Source organism: Acinonyx jubatus, chromosome A1 (genome assembly GCF_027475565.1).
Source record: "Acinonyx jubatus isolate Ajub_Pintada_27869175 chromosome A1, VMU_Ajub_asm_v1.0, whole genome shotgun sequence".
Classification (NCBI taxonomy): domain Eukaryota; kingdom Metazoa; phylum Chordata; class Mammalia; order Carnivora; family Felidae; genus Acinonyx; species Acinonyx jubatus.
In genome coordinates, this window is record NC_069380.1 from 96,873,777 (window position 1) to 96,900,966 (window position 27,190).

The window sequence follows — 27,190 nt, forward strand, 5'->3', positions numbered from 1 at the left end:
TCAACAAATAGAGCAGCCAAATTAAATGATAACCTAATTCCACTGAGAAATCCTGAAAGTGCGAAACCTTAAAACTTGAAAGTTACAGAGAGTGATTTTCTGAAGAGCAGAGCATTTTAAGTCAGTGTGGACTAAGGTATTTAAGAGAGGAAAGAAAAAAAAAACACACAACTGTTTAAAAACCCATAAATAGGCAAAAAAACCCCTGCAAGCCTTGGTAAAAATGAATGTAGATATATTTTACATGAATATGCAGTATATTGGCTCAAAGTGACCTCTAGACATCAGTGTTAGCGTTGCTCGAAAAATGGAAAAAGATACCTGAAGGGATAAAAGGCTGAAGCACTAAAGTTCCAAATGTACCCATTTAAGTGTGAGTTATTTGTAGTCTTGTCCTGAACCCAACTTTTAAAAATTTTTTAAATGTTTGGTTTTGAGAGAGAGCACAAGTGGGGGAGGGGCAGAGAGGGAGAGAGACACAGAATCCGAATCAGGCTCCAGGCTCTGAGCTGTCAGCACAGAGCGTGACACGGGGCTCAAATCCACCAACCAAGAGATCATGCGCTGAGCCGAAGTCAGACACTCAACCAAATGAGCTACCGAAGCACCCCCTGAACCTCTGTTTTAAGAGGCTTGGCTACATAAATTGTCCACAGCTGACGAGAATAACAAAATACACAAGCAGAAAGAGCTGTGTGTTGCTTGGGGCAGCATTGACTGGGGGAAGTTTCTGGAGGTATAATGGAAGAAGATGTAAAATTGAACCAGAAAAACAGACTAAAAAGTATCACATCGAGGGAGAGTCCTTTGAAGGGATATTGAACAGCTCAGCTTTGTATTCCATAATGTCTTTTGATGTTACAACTTTTTTTTTTTTTTAAACACCTTTGTAAAAAAGGTACAAACTTGTACAAAAACAGGTGGGGGGGTGGGATTTGGCCTATCGGATGGGGCCTGGGGTAGATATTGAGTGCCAGTTAAGAAAACAGTACTTAAGGGGCACCTGGGTGGCTCAGTCGGTTAAGCCTCCCACTCTTGGTTTCCGCTCAGGTCACGATCTCGTGGTTTGTGGGTTTGAGCCCCGCATGGGGCTCCTCGCTGGGATTCTCCCTCTCCTCTCTCTCAAAATAAATGAATAATAACAAAAAAGAAAACAGTATTTAAGACTGTCATTCTTTCTTGCTGTAAACAATTATGGAAGTACGCAAGACCCTCTCCCACTCACACACCCGGGCAGTTAAAACTGCCGGGCACACACAGTTACCAGCTCGTACCAGCCTGAGCTGCACATTCCCTGTATCAGTGAGAGCACCGGCACCTACTCAAGTTTTCCAAACCAGCAACTCGGGTATCACCTCGATCTTCGCTTTTCATCCCCGTCAACATTCATGAGCCTCCGCCCTGTTTACACAGTGCTGTTGTAAACATTGCCCTTCCTCGGAGTTGTTTCCTTAGACCAGAACTTTCAGGAGTGCACTTACTGGGTCAGATGGTAAGAGCGGCTTTACAGCTGGCAGGTTCCCTGTAGGCTTGTCTCACTTGGGGAGGTGAGGCGAGGAAGGCAGGTGTCAGCGTGTCCATAACGGTGAGTTTTGTCATAAAAAAAACCAAAAGCGATGGCCTTAAGCAAAGTCATTCCCTGCTGGCAGCAGCAAGGCTTTCATTGCTTAGCGTTACTACGTTTTGTATCACCGAACAAGAAAAAGCAATTGAAGCAATTAAGACTCAGATGTCTGATTCAAATGAGGTGGCTGTGGCAGTAAATTGGACAAGAGGTATGTGCCCTGTGTCTGGGGGCTGGCCCCTGTTTTTGATTGGAAGTGGGTTCGTGATCAGAACATAACAGTCCTGTTCACCCAGTGTATTGTAAGAAAATCCGTAGTGTTGTGTGTTTAAGTGTGTTTAAGTGTTGAATCTTTGGCTTAAAAAAATATTTTTAAGTTTATTTATTTATTTTAAGAGAGAGTGAGCAAGGATGAGCAGGTGAGGGGCAGAGAGAGTCAGAATCCCAAGCAGGCTCTACTCTGTCAGTGCAGAGTCCGATGTGGGGCTCAGTCTCATGAATCGTGTGATCATGACCTGAGCCAAAATCAAAAGTTGGACGCTTAACCGACTGAGTCACCCAGTTGTCCTGACCTTTGTGAATAATCACCTGAAGCTGGGTCCGATGACAGCCAAGCCTCAACCCAAAGTGAGCCTTCACGTTTGCCCGTGCCCCAACGGAGGACACATGGACAGTGAAAGTGTGTTTTACCTTTGAGTTCTGATTGGGAGATTAGAGATTGGGGTGTTGGTACCACGACTTTCTTGCCCACTGTCCCCAATGAAAATAGACCTCCCTTCTTTTTCTTCTGCCTAATTCAGAGTACTCAGTTTTATTGGCCTGTGGAGGTAAGGACACACTGGATGGAACAAATTATTTCCCCTCACTCTTCACCCTTCAGCTTAATATGGAAGCAGTAGCAGAAATTGTTTCCCAGAGAACAATTTTCAAGACCATTAATGGATCCTCAGTCAGGGAGTATTCATTGGACTCCTAATGTGTACTGGGCATTGGAGATCCAGATGTGAACAAGGAAGACAGAATATCTGACATTATGGAGCTAGTTCCATTGAAGAGTGAATGCAATTTTATTGTTATGTCTTAAGATATTATCATTTAAAGAAATTACTATTCTTTAGCACATGTTCCATGATGTCTCAGGTTTGAATTCAATTGCATTAAATTTTTTTTAATGTTTATTTATTTTTGAGAGAGAGAGAGAGAGAGAGAGAGAGAGCACAAGTGGGGGAGAGGCAAAGGGAGAGAGAGACACAGAATCTAAAGCAGGCTCCAGGCTCTGAGCTGTCAGCACAGAGCCTGACGCGGGACTTGAACCTACAAACTGTGAGATCATGACCTGAGCTGAAATCAGATGCTTAACTGACTGAGCCACCCAGGTGCCCCCAGTTGCATTTTTTAAATTAATTAGAGAATATATATTTGCCTAGGAGTTGTTCAAGAAATATGTATTTTGGGATACCTCTCTGACTCAGTTGGTGGAACATGTGACTCTTGATCTCGGGGTTGTAAGTTTGAGTCCCATATTGGGTGTAGAGATTATTTAAAAAATAATAATATAATCTTAAAAAAAGAAATATGAGGGCACCTGGGTGCCTCAGTCAGTCAAGTGTCTGACTCTTGATTTCGGCTCAGGTCACTAACTCACTGTTTGCGAGTTCGAGCTTACAGCGTGGAACCTGCTTGGGATTTTCTCTGCCCCTTTCTTTTTCTCTCAAAAATAAATAAATAAACTTAAAAAAGGAGAAATATGTATTTTTCCTACCTGTGAATTGTTAGCTTCTAACTCCTTAGAGTTGACAGTTAAAAAAACCTGATTTGGCAGATGGCCATGTACCTCAGAAGATGATGAATTGCGCTAGATCACCCTGGGAGACTCATGAATGTCACACCAAGAAACAAGGTCGCCCACTCCTACTTCGTGTTTATTCTACTATGCATTCGAAGCGATATCTCTAATACCTCCATCCCTATCTTTGGCACATCATCTGATTTGACTTAGACCCCTTAATTAAGCTGAATGTGGGGCGCCTGGGCGGCTCAGTCAGTTAAGTGTCTGACTCCGGCTCAGGTCCTGATCTCACGGTTTGTGGGTTCGAGCCCCACGTCGGGCTCTGTGCTGACAGCTCAGAGCCTGGAGCCTGTTTCGGATTCTGTGTCTCCCTGTCTCTCTGCCCCTCCCCCCACTCACACTCTGTCTCTCTCAAAAATAAAAATAAATATTAAAAATAATTTTTAAAAAATTAAACTAAATGGAGCTCAGAGGAGTGCTGATCTATAATGCCAGCAGGACTTTTACTCTTTAACTTTGGAATTATAGAAAATTCTCTAAAGATGAAATAGGAGAACGCTGGGTATTGTAGAATTACTTGGACCAGAGAAGCCCCTTTATGTTGGACATGTTTTATTTCTGATTTTCCTTGCAGGGTTGAAAACATGCCCCTGGCTTATTCCCCTCTAGCTCCTCAATGTTTTAAAGTTCTTTCCCCTAACTTCCTTTTTACAATACCTTGGGGAGTCCTCTCTCCTGGACCATCACACCTCCTCTAATACCCAAGCAAATATCTTTTCTCTTTTTCTGACAAAATCTTATAGTTGACAGTCAAGTTTTCTCTTGAATTTAATTAGGTTTATAACTCTATTATCCAGGCAAATACTTAGAGGCGTGAGACATGGTCTGTTAATTTCAAGTTCTTTTTTATTTTTATATTTTTTTAATGTTTATTTATTTTTGACACAGAGAGAGAGAGACCGAGCATGAGCAGGGGAGGGGCAGAGAGAGGGAGACACAGAATCTGAAGCAGGCTCCAGGCCCTGAACTGTCAGCACAGAGCCTGATGCTGGGCTGGAACTCACGGACTGTGAGATCATGACCTCAGCCGAAGTCAGATGCTCAACCGACTGAGCCACCCAGTTGCCCCAAATTTCAAGTTCTATAGAGTAGCTCATCGTTGACTTCTTTGTATACCTTGAAAGTGCAGTTATTACTATTATAAATGTAATAGGGAGTTATACCTATATCATAACTGTGGGAGTTATGCCTTTATCATTCAGCCTTTCTGTAAAAATCACAGGTTTAAAATCTCCAAATGAAGTTAATTAAAACGGTTAGTTCATTTTTATTTCATACATTCAGTGACATTTAATTTAAGCACATATTCGATAATTAGACTACAACCACAAAAATTGCTCAGTCTTGTATTCTTTGTAAAGGCATTCAATTTTCTAAACTTGTGTTCGTTTTGTTTCAACTCACCAGAAAATCAGTTCACGACACAGAAAAGCAAATGAAAACTTGAGAAGTTCTTTTTTTTTTTAATATTTTTAAAAGTGTATTTATTTATTTTGAGAGAGAACAACTACAAGCAGGGGAGAGGCAGAAAGAGGGAAGAAAGAGAATCAGAAGCAGTCTCAGTGCCCTGTCAGGACGGAGCCCAATGCAGGGCTTGATCTCACAAACCGTAAGATCGTGACCTGAGCTGAAATCAAGAATCCGCTGCTTAACCGACTGAGCCGCTCAGGTGCCCTAAAACTTTACAAGCTCTGATAGTCCAATGGGCCTGTGTTCATACTTCATCTCACTTTTCTATGTCAAAGAATGAGTCTTATCATGATATTTTATCCTCAAAAGAACATTCATTTGTCATCAGAGTTACTGGATCTAATAACATATTGACAGAGTTGATTGGTGTAGTTGAAACAGATTGTTGCTGAAATGGATTCACTAGTGTCTCTACTCTGGAACATCTGCAGGGAGCTAGGAAGAGCTGCCTGGTTTTGTGAGCCACCTTACACACTCAGGCTCATTTTTATTCCCTTTCTGACGTGAAACAAACCAGCCCAGCGATAAGGAGGGGAATGGCTGCCCGTGGCTGTGAGCTCCAGTCCATTTACTGCTGGAATGAGCTGTGAGATCTGGCATGCCACTCCCCAGGCTGGTTCCCTCGCTGTTACGAGCATGGACTAGGTCACTGCCAGAAGGTTGTCTTGCTTCAAGATTTCCAGAACCCTATGAGCATGCACTTTCCAACATTGCTTTGAAATCAAATATTTCACTTCATTGAGTAAGAATCATGCATATGTCCAGTTAAAAGCCAGTGATGAAAAGGGGAAAATGGCACAATTAAGCTGTTAGCAGTCTTGATAGGTGAAGGGGGTCAGGCCCAAGTTTTCCAGCACTCCATCACCCCTCATTAATAATTAAATCCAGGGTTTCATTCCTGCTTACAGTGAGAAATCCAGTGTCCCCACCAATGCGCCCAAGTATTCTTGGGGAGTTTTAATGGCTTTTCCAGTCACCTTTTGATATGATTTTCTGATTCCATTGGATCATAATCTCTCATTTCACCCGGCTCAGCCATTCCTTTCTACCCTGAAACTAAATTTGGAGCAGCATTCACTTTTGTTGACATTTTCTCCACACACACTCAAGGTAATTATGTGTACTGGGCAGATACCGAAACACTTGGATGAACACAGAGGGCTTACCTTACAGCTTAGCCCAACTGGCTACTCATGGCATATACTAGACCCTCTGGCTCTTAAAAGTGCCTTGGCCATTCCCACTGTCCAAGTGCCTTGGCCATTCCCCAATGGGATGGCTCCTCTCACATCTCTGCTCACCTCTCATGCCCCTGGAAGCTCCATGCTCTACCCCTTTATCATATCCAGTGGTTTGGCTCATTTCTCAACCAGGCCATTTGGGAGTTTCTCTTCACAGATAACAAGGATTCCATTGTACATACCTCAACAGATACATTTCTTTCCCTGAGAGGCTTCAGCATCTAGCTTACATGTATTATCTCCTTCTGGGCCACGTAAGATGGCAAGATAGGGAGAGAGGTGCATAGGAAGACCTGAGGACCCTGGGGAAAAGGATGCTGGGAAAGGGAGCAGTCTGTGCCAAGAGTTTTACAAGTACCATCCCAGCCAGTCGTCACAACAAACCTGTGAGGTAGATGATATGATGACCCTCATTACAAAGATGAGGAAATAGGTTTGGGGAGGTTAAATCACTTGCTCACCATCATATCACTGTCAAGTGGCAGATCTGGGATTTGGACACACATAGTTTTCATTTTTCATCATGGTAAAATGCTGCCTTATCCATTATGCTGGCGCCCCCCACCCCCGACATTATTGCATTTTATTCCTGTGATTTATGTGCAGTTTTCTTCATTTTTTTTTTCCCAGAGAGGAAACTTTGCCAAAGTCACAGACTTAGGATGTAGTGGTGCCGGGAGTCAAACTTAGATCACTCGTCTCCTAATTCTACGTGGCACGCTGCCTTGATGGGCTTTCCATTTAAAATATTCATGTATCGCAATAGCACTGCTAGGAATTTACCCAAGGGATACAGGAGTGTTGATGCATAGGGGCCCTTGTACCCCAATGTTTATAGCAGCACTCTCAACAGCCAAATTATGGAAAGAACCTAAATGTCCATCAACTGATGAATGGATAAAGAAGTTGTGGTTTATATATACAATGGAATACTACTTGGCAAAGAGAAAGAATGACATATGGCCTTTCGTAGCAACGTGGATGGAACTGGAGAGTGTTATGGTAAGTGAAATAAGTCAGGCAGAGAAAGACAGATGCCATATGTTTTCACTCTTATGTGGATCCTGAGAAACTTAGCAGAAGACCATGGGTGAGGGGAAGGAAAAAAAAAAGGTTAGAGAGGGAGGGAGTCAAAACATAAGAGACTCTTAAAAACTGAGAAAAAACTGACGGTAGATGGGGGTTGGGAGGGGAGGGTGGGTGATGGATATTGAGGAGGGCACCTGTTGGGATGAGCACTGGGTTTTGTATGGAAACCAATTTGACAATAAATTTCATATTAAAAAAATATTCATACTCGTACTCGGGTTTAACAGGCAGAATTTTTTATAATGATTGTACTAAAAATTTGCAGACTTTATAATGAACATCACAGAGTTGATGCATATGGACATTTATTTGAAAACTTGACAGTGAGAACAATAGAAAAGGAGGAAGAATACATTAAAGAAGATTAAAGATAACACTTTCAAATAGCAAAGATACCATTGGAAAAGAAATACACACACTTGGGGTTGTGAGGTATTAGGCTTGTTCTAATTTTGGAATTCAAAACCCATGGATTCCAGTAAGAAATATCTTACTGTGTTCTTCCACTTGACAAAAATGAACTAGCTGGCAAGTATGAAACAATACGTTGTCATTTATGTTCATTGTTCCGACAAAAATACCAGGCTTTCATAGTCCTTTGAAATTAGTGTGCCCACAGAAACATTTTGCACCTAAAAGTTACAGACAGAGTGGGGCACCTGGGTGGCTCAATCGGTTAAGTATCTGACTCGGTTTCTTTCGTCTAGGTCATGATCTCATGGTTCCTGAGGTCAAGCCCTGCATTGGGCTTTGCTCTGACAGGACAGAGCCTGCTTGGGATTCTCTCTCTTTCTCTGTCTCTCTCTCTGTCTCTCTGTCTCTGTCTCTCTTTCTCTCTCAAAATAAACAAATAAAATTTAAAAAAAAGTGACAGAGAGGGTGATAGGGATATTGTGTTTTTTTAAATACTTTTTTTTTAATTTTTAAAAAATGTTTATTCATTTTTGAGAGAGAGAGAGAGAGAGAGAGAGAGATCGAGAATGTGAGCAGGCGAGGCACAGAGAGAGAGGGGGACAAGAGGATCTGAAGCAGGCTCTGTGCTGACAGCAGAGAGCCCAATGTGGGGCTCAAACTCATGAACTGTGAGACCATGACCTGAGCCAAAGTCAGACTGAGCCACTCAGGTGCCCCTTGAGTGTTTTTTAATGAATAGCCTAATGAAGAAATTAAGAGAATTTATAATCAATAGCCATATCTGTCAATATCCATCCCACTGAATACTTGAATCCCCCCTTTTTTTTTTTAATTTTTTTTTCAACGTTTATTTATTTTTGGGACAGAGAGAGACAGAGCACGAATGGGGGAGGGGCAGAGAGAGAGGGAGACACAGAATTGGAAACAGGCTCCAGGCTCTGAGCCATCAGCCCAGAGCTTGACGCGGGGCTCAAACTCACGGACCGCGAGATCGTGACCTGGCTGAAGTCGGACGCTTAACCGACTGCGCCACCCAGGCGCCCCTTGAATCCCCTTTTTAATGTACCTGGTGAGTAATTCTGCAACGTTCCTTTGCTTGGTTACCTCTAGGAATGGAGAATTCTGTTTTTCCTAAGGCAGGGGAGGGACTTCCCTTTCCGTGGGGAAATGGACTAAGCTAAGTGTTATAAAGTTCAGTGCAGTGATGAAACATGCTTGTTGGATAATCTGTTGATTTGGGTGTTTGCTTAATGAAGCAGGAGAGATGAAGTTTCTTCTGTTCTGTAGAGTTGGTTCAGATCCTTTTAATGTTATTTATTTATTTATTTTTACATAAGTGTTTTTTCCCCCCTAATGTTTGTTTATTTTTGAGGGAGAGAGAGAGAGAGAGAGAGAGAGAAAGTAAACAGGGGAGGGGCAAAGAGAGAGGGGGACAGATGATCTGAAGCAGGTTCTGTGCTGACAGCAGAGAGCCTGATGCGGGACTTGAACTCATGAACTGCGAGATCATGAGCTGAGCCGAAGTCAGACGCTTTACTGACTGAACCATCCATGCGCCCTCAAATCCTTTTTAAATGGGAGGGAGTGTGGTCTAATGGGGGGGAAAATACTAGACTTGCAGTCAAAAGGCCAGGCTTGGAATCAGGAGGCTGGCCTCGACTTCACACAGTTGTGGATCTGAGGGCCAGTCCTGTGATGCCTGAGAATCCTTTACTTTATCTTGCCTGTTCTCTTGGTACATCTCATGGGGTGGTTTGAAGAGTCACGTGACAGTGAACATGAAAGTGTTTTAGTAACTTTGCCTTATGGTTCTGTGCCTTATCATTCATTAAACTGGTGTACAGGGCTCTAATTGTAGGCAGATGAGTGTGGACTTTAGTGATTCGGGTATTTTGCTTAATTATACAGGAATTGTAAAGAGCTGGAGCATTTGTGGACATGGGTGGGGAGAGGGTAGGTTCTGATGCCAGGAGGGGAATGCATATTCCTGGAGGGTCAGGTTTTTTCATAGGTAGGAGATGCTCCCAGCTTCCTTGGCCTGAAGCAGTCTGTCCCAAATTCATTCCTCAGCCCATGGGGACCCTCCACAGCTTATTCTTGGTTCCCCTAAGGGCTGAGGTCGTAATCTGATTCCAGCAGCTAGATAGTGGCTGTAGTACCCCACCCATCTCTTTTCTCCTTTCAAGGGGGAGGCTTTGTTGCTCACCTGATAACTGATGGGTCTGCCAGATGGGGCAAATGTCTGGGACTCAGCCATTACCTGCCTACTTCCTGTCATTGGCGGCTCAGTTTTCTCAACACTGTGTTGTGCTTTTGGATTGGATTGACCCAATACCAAAACACTTCTTAAAAAATGCCTCTGTTTTCTAGACTTTGGAGACACTACATGTTAGATCAGTGGGTCTCAAAATATGGTCTGGTGGACCACAATATCAGTCAGCATCTGCGTATGTGTTCGAGAGGCAAGTTCTGGAGCCCCACTTCAAACCCCCTGAGTCAGAAACTCTGGGAGTAAGGTCCAGCAATCTATGTTTTAACAAACTCCCCAGGGGATTGTGATGAGCACCCTGTCCCGGACTGTCTGGTTACCCTCTGTGCAGGCAGATAAGGTCACTTTACCTCCTCCTCTTCCTGTCCTTCTTCTAGACAAAAGTTTTCTGCTGGGACACCTGGTGGCTCCGTTGGCTAAGCGTCCTTCTCTTGGTTTCAGCTCAGGTCATGATCTTGTGGTTTCGTGGGGATCTGCGCTGGCAGCGTGGAGCCTGCTTGGGATTCTCTCTCTCCCTCGCTCTCTGCCCCTCCCCAACTCATGCCATCTCTGCCTCTCTCAAAAATAAGCAAATTAACTTAAAAAGAAGTTTCTGCCTGGTGTCACCTTTTACCGTCTACCAGCCTACTGCTAAACTCCACCCAAAGGGTCACCATGGAGTCTACATAGAAATAGTCTGGGTTAAATAAGATGACCACAAGAGCATAGCAAGCCACATGTTCCGGTGCTGTGATTTACAGGTATCCATTTTGATCTGCATTGCTCTGCAATGGCAAATAACATACAGTTTTCTCACAAACTAAAGAGATGCCACTTGGGTGTGGGGTGGAGAGTGTGGAGGGGCTTTAGGGATGGGAAGTCAGTTAGGATATTACCCCGTGTCATGCTCAGGATAGCTTTCTTTCTTTTCTCCTCCTCTTTTCCCTTCTAATTTTGTTTTACTTGCTTTCTACAGGAACGGATGAGCAGTTTGACAGTGTTATTAGCTAATGAAAAGAAGACCGCATTACCTTATTTATGGACTTAGGGCGTTAATATCCAGAGGTTTAAATGGGAAAGGTGAGGTAGGTCTTCATGACTGCTACTTAATTTCTTCAGAGATGCCAGAACAGGTGCGCTGGGTCTGTAATTCAGCTGATTTGGGATCAGCGTTTTCTCCACCTAGCCGAGAGCATAATGTATCATTGCAAAGATAATGAGAAAAGGTAGGAGTTTGATGAAGTCCAAAGTGTTTTGGTTCTCTTGATAGAAACTACCCTTCCTTGGGTCTGAACTCGGATGATATAGGTCGATTCGATTTTGTTGGAAGCAAACAACTTTCTTGTAAATTTGCAAGCAGATGCTGTCCCTATTCATGTCCATTTTATTTGATTCCAGCTGTACTCCCATGAACATTTAATGACATGCATAATTGTTATTATGATCTGTGGTTACTGGGGATAAGTGTCAGGCAGTTGAATAAATCATTGTGATTAGTGTTAATTACCAAATGTTCCTAAGTTTTGTTTCTCTTTTACAGTTGTTTGCTATCTACAGTCAGCGATGCTATAACCGATTTTTCAATATTACCAGTTTGCCTGTTATCCACGCAAAATAAAAAACATGTCTCTTCTTTCAGGATTGAATATGAAACTGGACGCCAGATGATATCTAGGAATTTTTTTAAGGGCAGCTGTGGTGTTCTCTTATGTAAGAAAATGTGCTGGGATGTCTGGGTGGCTCAGTTGGTTAAGTGACCGGCTCTCCATTTTAGCTCAGGTCATGATCTCACGGTTCGTCAGTTCCAGCCCCGTGTCGGCCTCTGTGCTGACAGCACGGTCCCCTGCTCACACTTGCTCACTCTCTCTCAAAAATAAATAAACATTTAAAAGAAAGTGTCCTTCTGTTAGAGACATGACACACTGAATTACGTAGGGTCGAAGAGATAAGAGTTGATGATACTGTTCTGTTTTTTGTGCACATTTGAACATTTTCATAAAAAAAGGTAGTCCCCTCATATATGTAAGTGTAGTGCAAAGCCAATGCATCTCATCCTCCCAGATATCAGGTTCCAGTCACAGCCCTCCTTCCAAAGGTGGCCAGTAATGCTGGCTCAGTCACACCCCCTTTTTAGGAAACTTCCCTGTTCACAGTTCTTGATATCCTTAATTATAGGCTATAGCCTTTTTCATTATGCCTCTTTTTTAAAAAATTTTTTTAATGTTTATTTTTGAGGGGGGTAGAGAGAGAGAATGGGGGCGGGGCAGACAGAGAGGGGGACAGAGGATCTGTGCTGTCCACAGAGGCTGACTCAGGGCTTGAATTCATGAATGGTGAGATCATGACCTGAGCCAAAGTTGGATGCTTAACCACATGAGCCACCCAGGCGCCCCTCATTACCCTGACTTCTTGGACACAGTAAGTTGAGGTAAAAGGCTATATTGTGGCCTTAGACCTAAGCTGTGTTTTCCAACTCTGTTTATAAGAAGCTGCTCATTTAGGGGAATCACTGGATATTTGTGTAATACAATGAAAGACATTGATCCAGTGACCTACCACCCTCTGTCCAGTTTGAAAAGATGAGTAAGGAGTCCTGGGAAATGCTGGGGGGTCCTCCTGAGTTTCTGTGATAACAAGAGACACCCCTGTATGTCCTAATGGGCCCAGGATCCTGGCATCTGGTGTGGCACTGGTGTGTGTAGGAAAGGACAAGTTGTGTGTTTTTTTTTTATGTTTATGTTTATTTTTTTATTAAAAAATTTTTTTGAATGTTTATTTCCTTTTGAGAGAGTGAGACACAGTGCAAGCAGGGGTGGGGCAGAAAGAGAGGGAGACACAGAATCCGAAGCAGGCTCTAGGCTCTGAGCTGTCAGCACAGAGCCTGAAGTGGGCTTGAACTCACGAGCCATGAGATCATGATTTGAGCTGAAGTTGGACGCTTAACCGACTAAGCCACATAGTTGCCCCCATGTTTATTTACTTTGAGAGAGAGAGAGAGAGCACATGTAGGGGAGGGACAGAAAGAGAGGGCAACAGAGGATCTGAAAGGGGGCTCCGTGCTGACAGTAGCGAGCCTGAGGCGGGGCTTGAACTCATGAACCCGCAAGATCATGACCTGAGCCGAAGTGGGACGCTCAACCAACTGAACCACCCAGGCGCCCCAAGGCATGCTCTTGACATTCAGGCTGAACCTGTATGGCAGTTGGGATATTTGTGCTGGAGAACAAGGGCTCCAGTCCCTCAGGTGCCACTTTCCTCTGGCTCTTGCTCCCACCTACCATATCCCTTCTATTTCCGGGAAACAATTCTCAACCATTCCCTGAAAATTTGCCCTCCAACTACTTGCTGCTGGCCAAAACAGCAGTATTGAGAGAGGGTACCACAATCTGTCCTCAGTGATTAAGTGCATAAAAGCGAACACCTGGCTGGGATGAAGCATTGGAATTCATTTACCTTGAAGTATAATCAGTCAAAAAAATTCAGTAGTGATATGAGAGGTTTTCTAATGAGAGGGAAGAAGGTGATGGGGAGGGTGCCTGGCAAGCAGAAGAGGCCGCTCAGGACTCACTCTGGTCTGTGCCTGGACTAACAAAGGGTCTTCCTTCCTTCCTTCTGTGGCCTTGACTGCCTAAGGCAAGGAAGACCCCAAGGGGAACGGTGACCCTTGCTTTTGAAGCCAGGAGGCTCCCTGCAACATTTGCCTGAAGGAGATGAATTTCATTGCTCTGCAGTGTTAGGTTTTCTTTCTCCAAATGTGAAGGGGGAAGAAGCCTCTTAGCTTCAGAGAAGACAGGCAGCCATAACCAGAGAACAGCCAACATGGCTGACGTGTTTTCCATGGACCATAGCACGGTTCCATAGGAACCAGGTGACCACTTCATTTTGGATAGTAGAACAGTTGGGTTCTCCTCTCTGACTCTGTGATGTCAAGTCGGGGGGCTGCACAACTGTACTGGGCCACACAAGGTCTTCTTATTTATGGTTTGATATTCTTGCTTCGTGCCATAAATCAATTGTAGTCGTTAATATGTTCTGGCATTGTTTTCAATCATTATGTTGGTTGTGAGAAGATAATTCAGAGGGTTTGTTGTGGGGGGGTGGTGATGGTGTTTGTTTGTTTGCTTGTTTAATGTTTACTTTTGAGAAAGAGACAGAGTACAACAGGGGAGGGGCAGAGAGGGAATGAGACACAGAATCTGAAGCAGACTCCAGGCTTCAAGCTGTCAGCACAGAGCCTGATACGGGGCTCGAACTCACGAACTTTGAGATCATGACCTGAGCCAAAGTCAGATCTTTAACCCTTAACCAAATGAGCCACCCCGTGCCCCTCGTGTTTTTTTTTTTTTTCTCCTGCCCTTAGGGAGTTCACAGTTTATTTTATTATTATTATTATTATTATTATTATTATTATTTTTGATAGACAGGGAGAGAGAGCGAGCATTCAGGGAAGGGGCAGAGAGAGGGAGAGAAAGAATCCCAAGCAGGCTCCACACTGTCAGTGCAGAGCCTGATGCAGGGCTCAAACTCACAAATGGTAAGATCATGACCTGAGCCAAAATCAAGAGTCAGTTGCTTAAATGACTGAGCCAACTGGTGTTTGTCTTTTTTTTTAATTTTTTTTTTTTTTTTTTTTTTGAGAGAGAGACACACACAGAGTGTCTCTGGGGGAGGGACAGAGAGAGAGGGAGACACAGAATCTGAAGCAGGCTCCAGGCTCTGAGCTGTCTGCACAGAGCCTGACGTGGGGTTTGAACCCAGGAACCAGGAGATAATGACCTGAGCCCAAGTCAGACCCTTAACTACTGAGCCACGCAGGCGCCCCATCAGGTGTTTGTCTTTAATAAAGATTATCCATGACTTCTTCCGAAACTATCCCAGGGTAATCAGCACATAATTTTGCTCAATGATGAAAATAGCAGTGCCCTGTGAAACCTCTTTTGTGCCAGGGACTCTAAGTGAGCCGAAGCTATATTGTGAGTGCATCTGTAAATGGCTGGGCCTGAACAGGAATGAATAAGGGGACTGTCAGGGGGATGTGAATCCCAGTCACATTACCCCCTCTTCTAGCCTCATCCAGCCTTTATTGCAGCCATGAGCTCATTGAGGGCATGGTTTTGCCTTTCTGAGTTGTTCACAAGCTATTAAAGTGTTTGTAATAGTGGAAGCCAAAATCAGATACTTCTCCACCCTATGAGTTTGGAGTCACTTGAAAATGTGCAGGGATTTCCGGAATTGCTAGTTTATGTCGAACCCTTAAAAGGGCTTGTGCTTTTAGAGGAATCTAAATAGTCAGGAGACTATTAGTCAGGAATCCTGACCTGGTGAGCAGTTTTCATCTGCTTTCAGAATATGACTAAAGTTTTTCTTCAGCAGGCTTTATCAGAGTCAGAAGATATGTGGTAATAAAGCCATGATACTGAGACAAGGGTAACAACAGTCCAATGGTGAAGCAGAGGGAGTCTGGAAAATTCTGGAAATCTAGGTAAGGGAGGAAGGCCCAGAATCTAGAAGGCCAGGAAATCTGCCAGATTTGGTAAGTGGTTTACAAAATCCACCATATCTCGAAGTAGGCCGCCGACGAGTTTTTGACGGTGCTACCTGTTTTTCCAATCTTTTCAGTCTTTGCAATTGGTATGAGTTGAGAAAAGTTAGTATCTTTCCAGATAAGAGGTTAATGCCGTGGGATTTATGCAGTGGTTTCCAAATTATGGTCCTTGCACAAGCAGTGTCTTTACCATCCGGTTCATTGTTGGAAACGCAAGTTCTTGGGCCTGGTCGGACCTACTGACTCAGCAGTCTGTGTTAACAAGTTTCCAGGTGATTCTGAGGCATGGTCAGGTCACAGCACCACCCCGTCTCCATGCCTTCAGTGGATTCCAGCCCCAGGAAGGTGGGATTTCCAGAACTCTTTGGTGAGAGGCAGTGGAGATCAGAGCCTGGTCTTCAAGCTCTTTTAGTAGCAAATGCTTACGTGGCCCGTTGAGCTGGGGTGGTGCAATTCGGCCACAAAGCCAACCACAATTTTTCGGTTTTTTTTCTAAAGCTCTGGAAGGTATCTCGCCTCTTTTAGTATAAAATACTCCTGAGCCTAAGAAGGGCAGTACTGACTTCATAAAGCAAAGGAAAAAGGGCAATTCTGGGAAACACCAAGATACATACCTGACTCATGGTGATTAAGTTGACAACATGAACATCACTGGGCCCCAGGGGGAACTTATGTGATGATATTAAATGAAAATGTATCCAAATGATTGTGCATAAACATTAAATATGGATGGAGAGTTACCATGAAACTGTTGAATTTCAGGAAAGGCAATTTTCGTTTGCAGAAATTACATTTTTAACTCTATGGCGGCTCAGAGGCAACATCAGGAGACTATAAGCATCATGGGAGTTTTGCCCATGTAGCCTGGGATCGGTTGTAACAGGTCCGAGGTGAGAATCAAATTGTATGAAAATGGAATGTGAAACCTGTCTTGCAAATCATTGTATTTGTGTAGTCCTTCAGATTAAAATGAATTCATTAGGTAATGCAAGGAATTCTAGTTGGGATATGGAATTTTATGACTATTCTCCTTTATAAATGTAACCAGAATGGATTAGGTGGCCACTGGGTAGACGTAAGTGTAATAATGTTCTCTTTAGTGAAATAGCTTGCGGAAGAATCAGTCGCCTTAGTATGAAGGGCGAGGAAGCTTTTGGACCACAGACTTACACCAACATGAAATGATCCAAAATTAAAAACAAACTATACCTCAAGCCAAACTCAAGGCTTTCTAAAAAATGAGAACCCTTATATGCATAATGGAGAAACCATCTATAAAACTAAAAATATCACCTTGGGGATGCCTTACCTTTGGGATATGAGGCTCTCAATCTTTTAAAATTACCCCTTCCCTTGCATGGATATTACATGCTGAACAAAATTAGAGAACTCTTTCTGGCTGATCGGCTTCCCTCTCAGGCTATCCTGAAAGGTGAAATTATTTTTTAGAAGGCTGGATATAATATCAGACACCGACTAACAAAAGAGTTTCTCAACTCCTCATGTGTCTCCTCTGTGACTGATCCTTCCCATTATATCTTTCAGGAATAAATTGTGACTTAGATTTCCATGCGTCATTTTTGTAAACAATAGTCTATTAAATCTTTTAATAAAATATGTGCTGGCTGCTACTAGAAAAAACTGGAGTAATACATCTTCCTTGGAGTTCTAGTGAGGGTTCTTTTATGTTAATAGTGTTCTTTTTAACAAATGAAGCTTCAGGGTAAAACTCCATTCAGTAACACCTATGGGAAATAAATGATAAGCAATAAACCGTAATCAGAAATGCAATCAGAAAACAGGGAAACAGGCTAGCTTTTAACTTAAAGCTGGTTTTTTACCTCATAGGACATAAGCTGATCCAGGAAAGCTGGAGATATACATCTATATGTAGTTATTAAATTAGGCAAGAGCACCTCTTCCTATAGCAGGCCAAAGTCTTTATAATTTACAGTAAGGTAAGAACAACTTCATTATGTTTAAAAAAGTTTTTTTAATGTTTTATTTAGTTTTGAGAGACACAGATAGAGTGCAAGCGAGGGGAGGGGCAGAGAGAGAGGGAGACACACACACATACGCACACACACACGCACACACACGCACACACACACATAAAAGATTACCTTAATATCTCCCAATAACATGAACTTGATACACTGAGCTTGGTGATGTATCCTGCCCTTGTTCTCAAATGGCTGTGGGCTCAAGTTTGATCTTTTCTGGGGCCATTGTGTGGGAGTGAGACTGAGGTAGGGCAGATGCAGGCAACTACTGAAGAGGCCTGAAAGGGAGCAGGCATCTCTTTAGCCCAAATCTGCAGCATTGGGCAACCAGAGACATTTCTGGAATTGCTGGCAGTGACCTGAAAGTTTTGGCCAGCCTTGGGTCCCAGAAGTACTCTGCTGTGTATTTAAGCCAGAGCAGACAATTACCACTAGATGGCATCACACTGCAGCGAGCTGGGTAAGTGTGACCTTTGTAACGTTACCCCTCTTAGCCCCTGGTTGTGCAGGCTTGCCCCCAACATCTGGTTCACCTTGCAATTCAACAGCTCTGCGCTTACACAATGGATTTCTTTCGTTTGTTTGCACTCTACTTATCCGATTATGGGATTTTCTCTCCTCTAGGCAAGGGAACTTAAAACAGATGAAATGGATATGTTCCTTGAAAAATATAAAATGGCAGAACTAGTGCAAATATAGAACACTTGAATAGAACCATCAATATTAAACAAATATTTCAGGAGGCTTCCCCTCCCTGGGACCCCAGGCTCAAGTTGTTTTACAGGTAGGTTCTACCAAACTTCCAAGAAACAGTTCATTTCTAACTCCTCCTAGATGTTCCAGAGAGTAAAAACTGCCCAGCTCATTTTATGGATCTAGAGTAATGAACAAGATTCACACTGTGTGTGGGGGTCACCCCTCTGCAGGGAGGTGGGGTTTCCTTAGTACCAGTTGGACTCTTGGAGCCTGGGTGATGCCCACTGTGCCCAAAGATGTGCCACAAGGCTGCCAGATCCTTCCATTGTCCCTTCTCTCCCTCTAGCTCTCCAGAAGACTAGAACTCTGTATGCTCTGGATTGGAGACCTAGAGGGGTAAGCGGGGACCACCGATGAACAAGGGGAGTGGTCCTCTGAAGGTGAAGCTGGGCCATGAAAAGAGGTACCTGAAGCCTGGGAACCACCAAATATCAGAACTGGGAGGGACCACAGAGACCACAGTTTCCAGATTATTGTACCATCACCTCTCTGACCAGGCTGAGTGAATGCCCTCTTCACTAGGTGAGGTTGTAACTACCTGTTAGCCACTCTCTCCTAGGACAGCTGGGACAGAAGGTCCTTTCTGGGACTGAGCTGAAATCTACTTCTCTGGGGACTAACCAGAGAACATGATCTGTCTGGTTGAGGCGCTAACCCCGGGAAGTGAACAGCAACCAGCTGGGAAAAAAACAGAGCCTTCAGGTCTGTGGTGCAGAGGTTATACAACCAGTGCTAAATCTGTGCTGGCTTTCACACACCTGGGGCTTGAAGCAGATGGAAACAGATCAAGGACGTGTAGGGTCCTGACCACAGGAGCCAATGGCAGCTGGGTTTTCTGCTTTGCATACACCTGCTGTTGCTGGATAGCACAGGGTATGAATGTGAGAGGCTTCTCTATTACATAGCTGTCTCCCCTTATCCGCGGTTTTACTTTCTGTGGTTTCAGTTACTCTCGGTCAACAAAGTCCAGAAGAAGATGGTCCTTCTTCTGACAGCAGTATACGTAGCCGAATGCTACATCACAAAGCCTGTGTCATTCACCTCGATTCATTTTACTGCACACGCATGGTATCATCTCACGTGGTCCCGAGAAGAAGGCTGAGTATAGTACAATAAAATATTTGAGAGGGAGAGACCACATCCACATAAATTTTATTGCAGTATGTTGTTATAATTGTTCTATTTTATGATTAGATGTTGTTAATCTCTGAATGTGCCTAATCTATAAATTAAACTTTATCATAGGTGTGTATGTAGAGGAAAAAATGTAGCCCATATAGGATTTAGTACTGTCTGCGGTTGCTGGCATCTACTGGGAGTCTTGGAACATATTCTCCACCGATAAGAGTGAACTGTTGTCCAGATACCGTTTCTCTATCAGTCCATGGAGAGGGATTCCCGCCAGAAAGACTGTATCTAGGAATTAACTTATTCAAGATTATGCACACGCTCTATGGAGACAAGTTTAAAATGTAAGTAAAGGACATAGAGGATGATCTGAGTAAATGGAGAGACATTTCATGAGATGACTTAAACATGAACATGGTGATTCTTCATATATTATCTGTGATTTCAATTCAATCCCAATAAAAAATTTCATTTGGATTTTTTTTTTGATCAACTTGATAGGCTTTACTCTGAAATTTATACAGAATAATTAAATTCCACAAATAGTGAGCCAGTCTCTTTAAAAAAAATTTCTTAGGGGTGCCTGGGTGGCTCAGTCGGTTAGGCGTCCAACTTCGGCTCAGGTCATGATCTCACAGTTCGTGGGTTCGAGCCCCCTGTCAGGCTCTGTGTGGACAGCTCAGAGCCTGGAGCCTGTTTCAGATTCTTTTTCTCCCTCTCTCTCTGCCCCTCCCCTGTTCAGATTCTGTCTCTGTCTCAAAAATAAATATTTAAAAAAATTTTTTAATGTTTATTTTTTAGAGAGAGAGGGGAGAGAGAGAGAGAGAGAGAGAGAGAGAGTGGGGGAGGAGCAGAGAGAGAGGGAGACACAGAATCTGAAGCAGGCTCCAGGCTCTAAGCTGTCAGCACAGAGACCGACAGGGGGCTCGAACCCACAAACTGTGAGATCGTGACCTGAGCTGAAGTTGGACACTCAACCGACTGAGCGCCCCTACTCTTGTAACAATTTTTAAGTGTAGAGTACTGTTAACTATGTGCACAATGTTGTATGGCAGATGTCCAGAAGTTTTTCACAGTAAGCCAATCTTGACACGGAAGAGTAAGTGGGGTAACATTCCCTGGGCAGATATTAAGACAGACTCCAGAGCCATAGTAATTAAGTCAGTGTGGTACTGGTACAAGGACAGACCAACAGATCAATGCGATAGGAGGAACAGCTTAAAACAGACTGATACACTGATTGGAAGGTGATATAATATGAAGGTTGCACCCTAAGTCAACGGGGGAAAGGAAGGGCTGTGTAATAGATGCTACTGGAAAATGAGGCTCATTCTATGGAAAGAAGAACACTGACCTTGTCATCACACCACACACAATGGTAGCTTCCGGATGAATCAAAAATCTAAATAGGAGAGGTGAAATGATACAGTTGTTTGAAGAAAAGGTAGGAGAATTTATTGTGACCTTAGGTAGGGAAGGATTTATTAAGTAAAGCTTCAGATGTAAAATCCATACCAAAAAAAGCTGATTTTCAGGACATCTGGGAAATGTTATTACAAAGATCAGAATAGACTAGAAATAAAGTGGTGAATGCCCACAAGGGATTGATACCTAGAACACAGAGAATGCCTGCAAATTAACAGGGAAAAGATACAAACTCTAGTGGAAAATGGCAAAGTATTACAGGAAAGAAACATTTACAGAATACCTGCAAAATTCTACAAGGACATATGCAAAGAAAAGAATATATATGGTTATCTTTGAAGAGGAAGAGAAGACTGGGATTTAAAACCATATACATGTGAATAAACGGTAAAAAGGGTTCATTTAGAAAAGTAGGTGAGGAGGCTGTTCGGACTAGTGAACGGAGTGTCACCAAGTGAGAAGCATGATGAACTGAGTCTTCTCTGAAGGAGACTCAAAAAGAAAAAAGAGAGTTGCAGATACCTGTTCCTTTAAGCTTCAAGCCTACCCCACCTGCCTGGTTTTATTCCTTGAAATCATGGAAACACCTTCCCTTTAGATCATCGGGTAGCCTCAGAGGCTGTCTTGATTACTGGAAGGAATGGATATAGGGCACCTGGCAAAGAGCATAAACTCAAATGTGAGTTTCCTTTTGCCATTTTATTTACTTATTTTTTATCTTATTATTTTTTTATTTTAGAGAGAGAGCAATGGGTGAGCGGGGGAGAGGAGCAGAGGGAGGGAGAAAGACACAGAGAATCTTATGCAGGCTCCATGCAGAGCCCGATGCTCTGTAGAGCATCCCATGTAGAGGTCCCATGATTGTGAGATGCTGACCTGAGCGGAAATCAAGGGTTGGATGCTCCGAGCAACCCGGCCCCTTCTCTTGCCATTTTAATGTTGTCTTTTTCAGTGGCTTTTCTGCCAACACTTCTTTACTGAAGACCTTTAAAAATCGATCACCATCGGGGTCTTTCTCCTCTGTTTTCCTCCATCTATTTTGAAGGATGGTCACGATAGGGCTCTACTACAGGTGTGTCTCCTGAGTGCCCTTTTTTTCTGGGGATCACACGTCTATGAACGCAGCCTGGGACAGCATGAGCAAAGTGGACAGCCACGTCCCCCTGATGATTCATATCAAGATCCTGCCCCCACCCCTCCATCGCTGTGCTGGATGTCCATCCCGGAAGTCATGCTGCTAAAACCCTTTCTCCCCCATCTTCTCCTCTCACAGGTGTTTCTTTAATTAAGTAAAAGACAGGATGCAGATACATGTTGGGTTTTATTTTGTGAAATTTGGCCTCACCTTTGCCTTCGGCTTGTCAGTTGTGCTCTCACAGAAGTTCCTCTGGGTTTGTACCCTTCCTGAATTCCATATATGCGTTGTGCAGATTTCCGTGGCCCTTGTGAGCAGAGGGAGCAAGGACAAATTGGTGGATGTTATGGAAAGGGAGGTTGAGCCTCAAGGTAAGGAAAAGCCTTTAAAAATCAGAACGGTCTCAACATGGAATGGATTTCCATGGAAGGTTAGGGAATTTCCTTTAAAAATTTTTAAAAAATAGTTATTTATTTTTGAGAGAGAGAGAGAGAGAGAGCTAGCGCGTGACAGGGATGGGCAGAGAGAGAGGGAGACACAGAATCTGAAGCAGGCTCCAGGTTCCGAGCTGTCAGCACAGAGCCCGATGCTGGGCTCGTACTCATGAACTATGAGATCATGCCCTGAGCTAAAGTCAGTTGCTCAACTGACTGAGCCACCCAGGTGCCCCAGGTTAGGGAATTTCTTGTCACAAGAGGTGTGTCAGATGTGCCTGCTTGATCAAGGTGTGGATGGTGGAGTCCAGGGACCGTGGACCCTCCTGACACATTAGCATCATCTGGAGAGGTTTTGGTACCCTCCCCCAGTGCTTGCCCCTGCCCTCAGATATTCTTATGTAATTGGTTTGGCATGGGAGTAGACATCACTTTTTTTTTTTTCCACCAAGCTCTCTGGGTGATTCCAATGTGCCCCGTAGCTGAGAGCATCTTAAAAAAAAAAAAAAAAAAGAGGGGTGCCTGGGTGGCTCAGTTGGATAAGTGTCTGACTTAGGCTCAGGTCATGATTTCTTGATTCATGAGTTCAAGCCCCGGAGTCTGCTTGGGAGTCTCTTTCTGCCTCTGCTTTTCTGTCCCTCTCTCTCTCTCTCACAATAAAGAAGTAAATAAAACATAAAAAAAAAAATGAAAGGGAATTTCAGGTTAGGAAGTTTGGGTTTAACAACAGAAAGTTCTTCTCTGACGTGATAGTATTTTAAGTTCCTATTTGGTATGAGGATTGTGCTCAGGTGCTTTTTGAGGCCAACTTGCTCTTCCTCACCTGTTTTCCTTCATCTGGGCTGTGTCCCGAGGCCACCTGGAGCTGTCTTTGTGGAAGGAGGGAGCTTGCCACTCTTGAGGCTGCTCTGACTTGGGCCGCTGGTTTTCGCTCCCTGGCGAAAGATGGCCTGAAAGTGCCCTCTTACCTTCCCGCACTGGAAATCACAGCACTCTCTCCGAAGGGACAATTTTCTGTGGAATTGGCTATTTAACTAGCAGCTCGAGATTGAAAAAAACACGTTTCACTGTGGAAAGGCCATCGACAGTAGGCGTGAGTGTACAATTTTCTTTTTTGGGGGTGCATATGCGGAACGGGTTTAGTAAATCCCAGATTCCCGTTTTCTTAGGCAATTGGAAAAGACATTAAGGTATGACGACAAGGTCCTCCATCTGGGGGCACCTGTTAATTATTTGCAACCTGCAAGGACGAAGATAAGTTTGGGAAGAGAAGGAGGGTGAGGGCAGACAGGGTGAGAAATCGGCCGCAGAACCCCAGCTTGTAATGGGAGTTATCACCTCAAGTCCCCTCCCAAGAGTTTGCCTCCTGTTTTTCTGCAGAGAACTTAGCGTGAAATTTCGTTTCTCCGATGCTCCTTCCCCTCTGTCCTTTTCAACTCACTGTTCTGTCTTTTCAGCTCCCCTGTAGGTAGGCTGGCTTTGCTGTGACACAGCGCCATTTTATAGAGTTAATTCTTCTCTTGCCTGCTTTCAGGAAAAAGATCAGGGCTTGACATTATAACAGGACTCTTTAAATGCCTGGGAGGGGGTAAGGTTCACTAAAATAAAATCAGTTGCTTGGACGTGAGTAGCAACAAGTCTCACTCCCAAACCTTCCTACCATTAAAATGTTAAATGTAAACAAGATGGACCCTGACGTTACCTTAAATACATGCCTTCCTTAAAAACAAAACAGAACAAACCTAATTTTCAGGTAAAATTTCCCAGCTGGTTTCATAGGTTTCTCTTCTTAACCTGATTAAGTGGCCATATATTCCTTCCTCAATCCTTGGTGGAGTGTGGTGAGGTGCATGGGAATGAAAAATTCACCGTGTGAAGAAAATTCTGTTACCTCGCTGGTAGTGAGCCAACCTTTGCTGGGTTGGCTTTAGTGAGCCATGGCCGAAAGTGATGCTCTCCACTTAGCCCCCGAATTGCCCTCCTGGAGCCACAGTGACTGGGTCACACGTGGCTGGAGCTGTAGATGATGAGGAGGAGAATCTGAAGGATGGGAGCAGGCGCTTCTTATTCATGGAATGAAACCCTGTCTTTCTAAGAGAACAAAAGCCAGTTTATGTTAGTATGGATTGCTTTTTAATTCATATGATTTTAGGGAGGGAGACAAAAATGCTCACACAAAACAAGACATGCTAGGCTCTTCAGAACTTCTGGGTGGTGTGCAGTGCCCAGAAGCTTCTAGAGAACAAAACACAGTAATGGTTGTAAGGGAGGGTAGGTGAGGGGGTGTCAGCTTTGGCCTTGATCTACTCAGAGGTTTTGCTTTAGAAGTCTGGTTCCTGAAAGGTCTAGGGATGGATAAATGCTGTGGCTCCAGGAAGGTCTTAGCAGTTCTGGGCTCCCTTACGAATCATTTGCTGGACTGTAAGAAGTAGGCATAAAGAATTTCCTAATCAAGAGTCAGTGCCCTGTGGCCTGGTGGACATTGACAATGTTGGCATGATCCATGTAACAGATAAAACACCTCCATTTGAAGCTTCTGGAAGGCTTTCCTCATTGGAGGGTGCAGGCACCACCATTACCTGGAGATTCTTCGAAGCAGGAGGAAACGTGGTGTCCAGAAAGAGGTCCTCAGACTACCAAAGCTCCCTACCCTCTGGGTCCCGGCTGCCTGAGCCTTTTGGTTCAATTTGAAAACTAAGCCCCCACCTCAATTAGCTCCTGGTGAGTAAGTGGCGGCTGTTGAGAACCGTGTTAGGGGATGTGATGCAAATGAGTTTTAATAATTAGGCAAGTTTGAACTATTTTGATTCAACTCAGATGATCCCAGAACTGTCTGATGAAGAAAGACACAGTGAATGTAAATAGTGCCTTGGTGTATATACGCCTGATATCCTTTACATACATATGAGTGCCCATCTTTATATGCAGATCATTGATCTTTTCTAGCTCTTGTTATCATCAGTTTAAGCAATCCCTCCACTTAGGTTTTTATTTTCATGTGACCTGAAAATGAAAAGAAAAATGAACTGAAAAGAAAAATGTGGATGCCCTCCCAATAATGTTCTTGGAACAGTCTGATTCTGAGTGTCTGCCTCCTGGAGGATCTCCCTGGGACTGTTCCTCCTGGCCTCCCCTATCCCCCTGCTAGAGGTTTCTACACGGCGGGCCCACCTCCAGCATCTCAGCCCTGGTGGGTATCCTTGTTTCCAGACGGCTATGGCACTATCAGGAGATTCTGTTCTTCTTCTAGGAAATGTTACAGCCTTCCCCAGAGCTGTGTCCTATAACTACAGAGACCACAGGGCCTGTGGGGAAATATTTTCCCTTTGTTTTAGCTGAACACAGGATAGTTGGAGCAAAACTGAAACTGCTACTGAGAAAGAAGAAAAGCACGGCTATTCCGTGGGCAACCAGTCATTTCTGTCCCACTTCATTTTCATTTCTGGAAAAATCTTGAGTTTATGAAAGTAAAGTGCCTGTTGATAATACAGACAGTAATCTGGTCCCCAAGGCAAAGATGGTTTCAGTATCTCCCAAGACCTCTCAAAGCAACCACACAAACCAATGATGGTTTTGCATCACAGTGTGTGTGTATGTGTGTGTGTGTGTGTATACATATACATATATGTGTGTATATATATATATATATATTTTTTTTTAACACGACTGATCTTCTGCCCTTTGGTCTAGTTTGGGGAGAAGTTTGTACCCCTGGAAAGGAAATGAAAGGAAAAAGAGATGAGGCTCTATTAGTAACTACTGTATCCCTGTGAATGGAATCTCTTGGTTTGAACCAGTGTCCCCGTTTAACAGATAAGGAAATTGAAGCTTAGAGAGATTAAGCCCTTTTGCTGCAGGTGTTTGTTGAATACCTGTAAGTGCACATTCTAAGTGTTTGGGACTCATTCATTAGTGATGAAAACAGGGTTTTCTGGCTCAGGGGCCAAGTTCCCACCTGCAGGCACAGAATGGAGACTGGAAGGCAAGTGTCTTAAATGCACTTTGCCACATTGCTTAGGGCCAAAAGGACTGGACCTTTAAGGTTATTTGAAATTAAAGTTAAAAAAAATACTGTGATGCAAAATCATCATTGGTTTGTGTGGTTGCTTTGAGAGGTGTTGGGAGATACTGAAACCATCTTTACTTTGGGGACCTGATTGACCTCCAGGTCAAAAGACAATTTGGTAATACCTGCTGACTACCTTCCAGTTCCCATCCACCCAACTTTGGCCTTTTTTCCTTTTCTTCTTCTTCTTTTTTTTAAATCTCCTATCAGTTTTTTTTTAAGTCCTGTAAATGAGAGGGTTCAAGAGAAGACAGAGTAAGTCTCCTTCCAAGTACTTGGAAGGGAAATAACCCATTTGGATGAAAACAGGTAGGTATCCAGTTAATAGGGATTTGCCTTGCATGGACAAGTTGTTTTGAAAAAAAAATCTGGAAAAAGCAATAGGAACTATTTTGAAAAACCGTATCTACATGTTCATAACAAAAAATTTTATTCTTTACTTTCATTTTGGAAAAATATATTTTTTCTAACGATGCTGCCGTTAATAAAAACACTTTGGAATTCCTCCTATCCTACTGATTTAAAAACCACTTCATAAGTGACAAAAGAAATGTCATGTCATTACATCATATGGAGACTCCCATGGAGCAAAATACCATTTCTTGGAAGGACCATTTACCTTATTTTCCAGATGCAGCTCTGAATGTCTTTGTCTACTCTCCAAATCAAATCTACCCATAATTGCTGAAAATTTCTTACCACTGAGGAAATTTAAAAGTATATGTCACAAACTAAAGGCAATTTTAAAAGAGGTGTTCCAAAATATTTTGAGGAATGGCAGCATTATCGGATAAAAGGCATAGATTCCCAAGGTGCCTACTTG

The 27,190-nt window shown here is 43.4% G+C and overlaps 1 long non-coding RNA gene across 5 annotated transcripts; it reads left to right on the top strand.

Annotated features, from left to right (window-relative positions):
• Positions 1–1,937: 1,937 nt before the first annotated feature.
• On the top strand, positions 1,938–26,557 carry LOC128314970 (uncharacterized). Of its 5 annotated transcripts, none has more exons than XR_008297348.1 (4): positions 1,938–7,126; positions 10,852–10,960; positions 18,048–18,207; positions 18,466–20,023. It is a non-coding gene; the product is annotated as an uncharacterized LOC128314970 (long non-coding RNA). The 5 variants fall into 5 exon arrangements; XR_008297347.1 differs by lacking the exons at positions 1,938–7,126; positions 10,852–10,960 and adding exons at positions 13,749–17,378; positions 22,006–26,557 and having other exon boundaries at positions 18,466–19,651; XR_008297345.1 differs by lacking the exons at positions 1,938–7,126; positions 10,852–10,960 and adding an exon at positions 13,749–17,378 and having other exon boundaries at positions 18,466–18,701; positions 19,425–20,023.
• The last annotated feature ends 633 nt before the right edge of the window (positions 26,558–27,190 follow it).